This window comes from Pan paniscus, chromosome 5 (genome assembly GCF_029289425.2).
Source record: "Pan paniscus chromosome 5, NHGRI_mPanPan1-v2.0_pri, whole genome shotgun sequence".
Classification (NCBI taxonomy): Eukaryota; Metazoa; Chordata; class Mammalia; order Primates; family Hominidae; genus Pan; species Pan paniscus.
In genome coordinates this window covers 119,579,891-119,587,291 of record NC_073254.2, presented here as the reverse complement: position 1 = coordinate 119,587,291, position 7,401 = coordinate 119,579,891, and the positions used below count along the sequence as shown (strand labels likewise).

The 7,401-nt window shown below is 38.7% G+C and overlaps 1 protein-coding gene across 8 annotated transcripts in view; it reads right to left on the bottom strand.

The window, feature by feature from the left end:
• Positions 1-7,401, bottom strand: part of TSTD3 (thiosulfate sulfurtransferase like domain containing 3) — a 69,539-nt gene that overhangs the window by 46,035 nt on the left and 16,103 nt on the right. For 2 of the 8 annotated variants that reach the window (XR_008625733.2, XM_063605415.1), the window contains one exon: positions 50-4,232. The exons of 3 other annotated variants lie outside the window; for them this stretch is intronic. The gene's annotated coding sequence lies outside the window, so the exon portion shown is untranslated. Of the gene's footprint in view, positions 1-49; positions 4,233-5,028; positions 5,408-7,401 lie in introns of those variants that run through there. 3 more of the 8 variants (XR_008625735.2, XM_063605417.1, XR_008625732.2) reach the window with 2 other exon arrangements.

The window sequence follows — 7,401 nt, the reverse complement described above, 5'->3', positions numbered from 1 at the left end:
TAATATTTTGGATACATAGGATTAAATAAAACATTAAAATTAATTTCACTTTCTTTTTAAATTTTTTAAGTGTAAGATTTAAAATCATGTAATGGTTTGCATTAAAATTATATTGGGCCAGGTGCAGTGGCTCACGCCTGCAATCCCAGCACTTTGGGAGGCCGAGGCGGGTGGATCACCTGAGGTCAGGAGTTCAAGATCAGCCTGGCCAACATGGTGAACCCCCATCTCTACTAAAAAATTAAAAAAATTAGCCAGGCTTGGTGGCCGGTGCCTGTAATCCCAGCTACTCAGGAGGCTGAGGCAGGAGAATTGCTTGAACCTGGGAGGCAGAGGCTGTGGTGAGCTGAGATCATGCCACCGCACTCTAGCCTGGGCAGCCTGGATAATAGAATGAGACTCTGTCTCAAAAAAAAAAAAAAAATTCTATTGGACAGTGTTGCTGTAAGACATTATAGAGAAAATGTTAGACCCCTGTCCCATTCTCCCTACCTCTCATTCCCATTCTCCAGAGGCAGCCACTTTCAACTTTTAGTCACTTCTCTGCTGTTTACTTCATTTCCAAGTGACAAGGTTTTAATTATAACATTTATTTGAACACTTATTAAAAATGTGCCAATTATGTTCTAAGCTCTCTGCATTTATGAAGTAAATTCTTAGAACAATCATTTTAAAAATGATGAAACTCTGGAGCAGAAATATTAAGTAATTTACCCAGTCACAGATTAAGTAACTGACAGAGCTTGGATTAGATTCTGATTCTTAGTATCTGGGCATTTGATCAGACGTGGTGGCTCACACCTATAATCCCAGCACTTTGGGAGGCTGAGGCAAGAGGATTGAGGCCAGGCATTCAAGACCAGCCTGGGCAACAAAGCGAGACTCTGTATCTGTTTATTAAAAAATAAAGCATTTTTTAAAACCTGGGCATCTAATCTCCAAATATATTACCATATTGCCTCCTCCGCTTACACTCCCCTCATTTTTTCTTTTTAATTATAAATATTATCTAACTCTCTGCTATGGAAGATGAGGACTTTGCTTTTCATACTTCTCCCCCTATTCTCCTTCCCCAACCTGATCTTACACTGGGACTTCTACTCCCATCATCACTTAATTGTATAATTTTTGTTAAATTCATATCGAATATATAAATGTACATAGATAATATTGTCTTCTATAGCATACCATGATTACATTCTCTTTCTTTTATAATATTTTTGTATTTCTGGAAGTAGTAATTGCCTTGGTTGTAATTTGTTCAACTTCATTTGTATCTTCTATTAATTGATCATCAGAATCGTTTGTCATTTTTTATTCTCCAAATCACAGGGAGACTTCTTCTTCGAGTTCTACGGCCTTCAGTCAGGACTGACTACTGTCCAAATAACACAGTTGTTGTAATAGAATTGATCATATTGGGACTTCCCTTTGTTTTCTCTTGCATTTAAGAGATATGGGGAATCCAAGTCTTTTTCTTTCACCATAGATAAGGTCTCCCTCTCTCACCCAGGTTGTAGTGCAGTGGCATGATCACAGCTCACTATAACCTTGAACTCCTGAGTTCAAGCAATCCTCCACTTCAGTGTCCTGAATAGTTAGGACTATGGGTACACAGCTAATTTTTAAATTTTTTGTGGAAATAGGGGTCTCACTGTGTTTTCCAGGCTGGTCTCAAACTCCTGGCCTCAAGTGATCCTCCTACCTCGACCTCCCAAAGCCCTGGGATTACAGGCATAAGCCACTGTACTTAGCTGGTAATCCAAGTCTTTTAAGTAGTACCTTGTTCTGGAGAGTGCAATGGCTTCTCAAAATTCTAAGGATATTAACTTAGGTTTTTTGGTTGTTTTAAAATTTTCTTTGTTCCCTGCATTAACACTACAGGTTGAGCATCCATAATCTGAAAATCTGAAATCCAAAATGCTCCAAAATCTGAAACTTGAGTGCCAACATGATGCCACAAGTAGAAAATTCCCTATCTGATTTTATGAGATGGGTCAAAACTTTGTTTCATGCACACAATTATTTCAAAATACTGTACAAAATTAACTCCAGGCTATTTGTATTAAGTGTACATGAAATATAAATGAATTTTGTTTAGACTTGGGTCCCATCCCCAAGCTATCTCATTATGTATAGGCAGATATTTCAAAATTTGAGACACTTCTGGTCCCAGCTGTTTCAGATAAGGGCTATTAAACCTGTATTTCCTTTAAGTTCCTTTTTGCTGTTTGGTTTGGTCATAGTCTTTCAAGTTAGAAGCTTGGCCGTAATTATCTCAGGATCCTTCATATTTGAGAGACACAGAGAAAGCTAACTGGAACATCTCTGTGTACATGGGTAGGACTTTTCAGTAGTGAGCTTCATTATAGGTAAGGGAACAGCAAAACATTTTCCTTAGCCTCACACCCCCAGCATTGTTTTTTAAAGGTTTTTCTTCAGAATGGGTCAATTTTTCTGGAGAGAAATCTATCTCAGGTAGTAGGAGCTGAGCTGTCAGTTCTCAGAGACGAAATAAGGCAAGAAGCTAGCTCATTGTTCAGTATGCAGAGTTTCACTTTATCTCCTTGTTTTCAGTAAGGAGTCCACTGCCATTTCGGCCCCCAGATGTTTAGGAGTTTTCACCTGCCATCTTTACCCATTAATGTTAAATTAATGCAAACAGTAACACAAAATATCAGCTGCCTACAAACAGGTATCATATTGTACATATTCACACAGTAAGAATAGCAGCAAAGTATTAAATATTTGACATGTTATCTGATTTAATCTTCAAAACTTTACTGTGAAGTAGGAACTATTATTATCCTTATTTGGATTCACTTCAACCACATTCTGCCACTATAATACCTTATTGGCCGGGTGTGGTGGCTCACGCCTATAATCCCAGCACTTTGGGAGGCCGAGGTGGGCGGACTGCCTGAGCTCAGGAGTTCGAGACCAGCCTGGCCAACATGGAGAAACCCCGTCTCTACTAAAAATACAAAATTAGCCAGGCGTGGTGGCAGGTGCCTGTAATCCCAGTTACTCGGGAGGGTGAGTCAGGAGAACTGCTTGAACCCGGGAGGCGGAGGTTGTGGTGAGCTGAGATCGCGCCATTGCACTCCAGCCTGGGCAACAAGAACGAAACTTCACCTCAAAAAAAAAAAAAAAAAAAATTAACCAGTTGTGGCAGTGTGCACCTGTATTCCCAGCTACTTGGGAGGCTGAGGCAGGAGAACTGTTTGAACCCGGGAGGCGGAGGTTGCAGTGAGCTGAGATGGAGCCACTGCACTCCAGCCTGGGCAACAGAGCAAGACTGTCTCAAAAATAATAATAATAATAACTTATTAAAATTTCTCTTTTTCTTCTTATCCTTTGCTCCTGGAGAAACTTGTAGCATTAAAAAGTGGTAGTGATAAAATTATATTTTTCCATTAATAAATTGCTATTTTTGGGGGCACCGAAAAATATTTTTTACTGGACGGTAGGATAAGCATTCAATTTTTTGTGTCTAATCATACAAAATTTCTCATAGATTAGCTGCTGATCCTACCTCTATCCAGTATTTCTATGGCATACACATTCTAGATAGCAAAAGGGCACATTATCTCAGAATCCAAGAAACCCCACTGAGATCATAAGCACAGAAGAATGATGTGAATGAAAGAAACCTGAGATATTTTGATTCGTTTAGAACTCTGAGGCTATCCACTGTTGCCAGTTTTTTCAGGACATCTTTCTCCTATTCCATTATGAGAGAGATGTAGAGTACATATAGCATTTAAAAATATAATCTGGCTTTTCTCATACATATCTGAAACTTTTGATCTACCCTTGTATTATCAAAGTAAAAGTGATATTCTCCCATTACTGAAATAAACAGACATTTATTAAATGATGTAGTAAATCATATGCTGTATATTTACATTTTGAGGTCTCTGATACTACAGACCTTAATAATGGTTTTACTCATAAGAGTTTTGTTGGCATAAGGCCAGGTGCTGTGGCTCACGTCTGTAGTCCCAACACTTTGGGAGGCCAAGGCAGGGTGATTGCTTGAACCCAGGAGTTTGAGACCAGCCTGGGAAACATGGTGAAACCCCACTTCTACAAAAAATAGAAAAATTAGCTGGCTGTGGTGGTATGTGCCTGTTGTCCTAGCTACTCAGGTGAGCTTCCCAGGAAGTCAAGCTGCAGTGAGCTGTGATCATGCCACTGCACTCCAGCCAGGAGACAAAGTGAGACCCTGTCTTAAAAAAAAAAAAAAATTGTTGTATAAGTCAGTGCAGTTTAAAAAGTATAATTTGTCCAGAAGCAGAGGTTGCAGTGAGCGGAGATAGCACCACCGCACTCCACCCTGGGAGAAAGAGCAAGACCCTGTCTCATAAAAAAAAAAAAAAAAAAAAAGGCTGGGTGTGGTGGCTCACGCCTGTAATCCCAGCACTTTGGGAGGCTGAGGTGGGCAGATCACAAGGTCAGGAGATCGTGACTATCCTGGCTAACACGGTGAAACCCCGTCTCTACTAAAAATACAAAAAAAATTATCTAGGCATGGTGGCGGGTGCCTGTAATCCCAGCTACTCGGGAGGCTGAGGCAGGAGAGTGGCGTGAACTCAGGAGGTGGAGCTTGCAGTGAGCCAAGATCATGCCACTGCACTTCAGCCTGGGCAGTAGAGTGAGACTCCGTCTCAAAAAAAGAAAAAAAAAACCCCATATATATATATATACACACATAAAATTTGTTAAATCTTTGTATCAGAATGACAACTAAAATTGTCTTTCTAAGTTTGATCTAATATAGAAGATACATTATTCTAATTTATTAACCCTTTGTTTATTTGGGTAAATAGAATACATTATCAAGTTTTTTTCTTAAAAAAAAAAAAAAAAGGGTACCAGGAATCCAAAGGTATATAGTCTTGTTCAAGTGTAGCCAAGTGGGGACAACAGTTCCTGTCCCATGCATACAAAAGGTAAAAATAAGTGCTTACCTACCAAACATATTAAATAAAATTGTCAACAATACTGTTAAAGCCTATTGTGTTCCTCTCCCTTCCCCCATTGGAAACCATTCAGAAGTAGATATTTTTATAATTTATTTATACTTACACTATATATGTCCATATGCCTACATAATAATATGTTATTTTGTATGTTTAAAAACTATACTGGCCAGGCATGGTGTCTCATGCCTGTAATTCCAGTGCTTTGGGAGGCAGAAGCAGTAGGATCAGTTGCGGCTAGGAGTTCGAGACTAACCTGGGCAACATAGCGAGACCCTGTCTCTACAGAAAGTGAAAAAACTATCCAGGTGTGGTGGTGCGTGCCTGTAGTCCCAGCTATTCTGGAGGCTGAGGTGGGAGGATTGCTTCAGCCCAGGAGGTATAGGTTGCAATGAGCTGTGATCTTGCCACTGCATTTCAGCCTGGGTAACAGTGAAAAAGCTTGTCTTAAAAAACAAACAAACAAAACAAAAAAAACAACAAAAAAAACTATACAGTATATGTTTCTGTAATTTGCTTTTTTCCCTCAACATTGTAAGAGTCATCCATGTTAATACATGTACCTCTGATTTTTCCATTTTCACTAATCCTGTCATCAGGTGTGTCTAATTGGCCATTAAACCTACCTACCTTCTATTGGGTGTTTAATTTCAGTTACTGTAATTTTGTTATCTAAGTTACTGAATATATTAATCACAGTTATTTTAAAATCTGTGTCTGAAAACTCCAATCTGTAGATCTTCTGTGGATTTGTTTCTCTTGTCTTGTTTTTCCATTATTTCTCAATCATAAGGTCCTATTGACTGCCGTGCCTATTAATTTTTGATAGAATACCTGAAATTGTATGTGAAAATTGTAAGGTGAAATTGTATGTGAAATATTGTAAGGAAAATTTGTGGCTCTAGCTCAAGGATCTACAAATTATGCCCCATGGACCAAATCTGACCTGCTACCTGTTTTTGTCTGGCTTTAAGAATGTTTGCTGTATGTTTAAATGATTGAAAAATAATCAAATGAGGAATAATATTTGGCAACACATGAAACATAAAATTCAAACCTAAGTGGCCATAAGTAGAGTTACTGGAATAGTCACATTATGTATTGTCTGTGGCTGCTTTTCTGCTGCAACAGCAGAGTTGAGCAGTTGCAACAGAAACCTAATTGGCCACAAGACTAAAAGATTGATTATTGCCAACCTCTGTTCTAGCTAGATAATGGTATCTTAATCTAGAGAGGATTTACTTCTGGTAGGCCCTTAAGATATTAGGAAGATCACCTTAATTCATTCAGGGATTTAGTTGATTCAAAGCTTGTTTTGAGTTCTTGTGGGGGTTGTGAATTTCTGGTTCAACTCTACTTCTAGGGCATAGCCTTTTCAGGATTCCGACTAAAAGCCTGATGTATTTACCCACAATCCTATTCCTTGATGGGCCCAGTACTTCAATGTTGGTTCATTGTCTACAACTTTCCTTCTCCCTGAGATTATGGCTCTTATATATGTGTGTGTGTGTGTGTGTGTGTGTGTGTGTGTGTGTGTATATATATATATATCTTGACCTCAGTCAAGATACAGAACATTTCCATCACCCTAGAAAGTTCTCTCCTTGCCTTCATATGTGTGTGTATGTGTATACATGTGTGCATACATGTGCATACATGTGTGCATACATGTGTGCATACATGTGTATGCATACACATATGTATATATGTATATATGCCTATATGTATATATGCCTATATGTATATATGTACATATGTATATGTGTATATGTGTATATATACACATGTGTATATATACACACACATACACACTGACAGAAATATATATATTTCTGACATTGTCCTTATAGGTACTACAAGAATGACTGCATGAGTGAGTCTAAAAATACATGGGTCTAAAGAGGCACAGACAAGAGAAAACAGGTTTATTTTGCCACCAGTGCATTAGCACACTAATTAAGTGTAGGACTTAACATTCCAAAGGAATATACCCATGCTAGTGGGAGTCATTTACATTTAGGCATTTCTGTTTTCATTATTTTTAAACTGAGGTATAATCACTTACCAAAAATGTACATTTAAGTGTTCAATGTGTTTTGACAAATGTATATACCTATGTACCAATACCTCAGTCAAGATACAGAACATTTCCATCACCCTAGAAAGTTGTCTCCTTGCCTTTTTTGTTTGTTTTTCAATTTTGTTGTTGTTGTTGTTCTGAGACAGGGTCTCACTCTGTCACCCAGGCTGGAGTGCAGTGGTGTGATCTTCCAGTGTTTAAGTGATCCTCCTGCTTTAGCCCCCCAAGTGGCTGGGACCACAGGCACGTGCCACCATGCCTGGCTAATTTTTTGTATTTTTTTTGTAGAGACTGGGTTTCACCATGTTGCCCGGGTTGGTCTTGAACTCCTGAGCT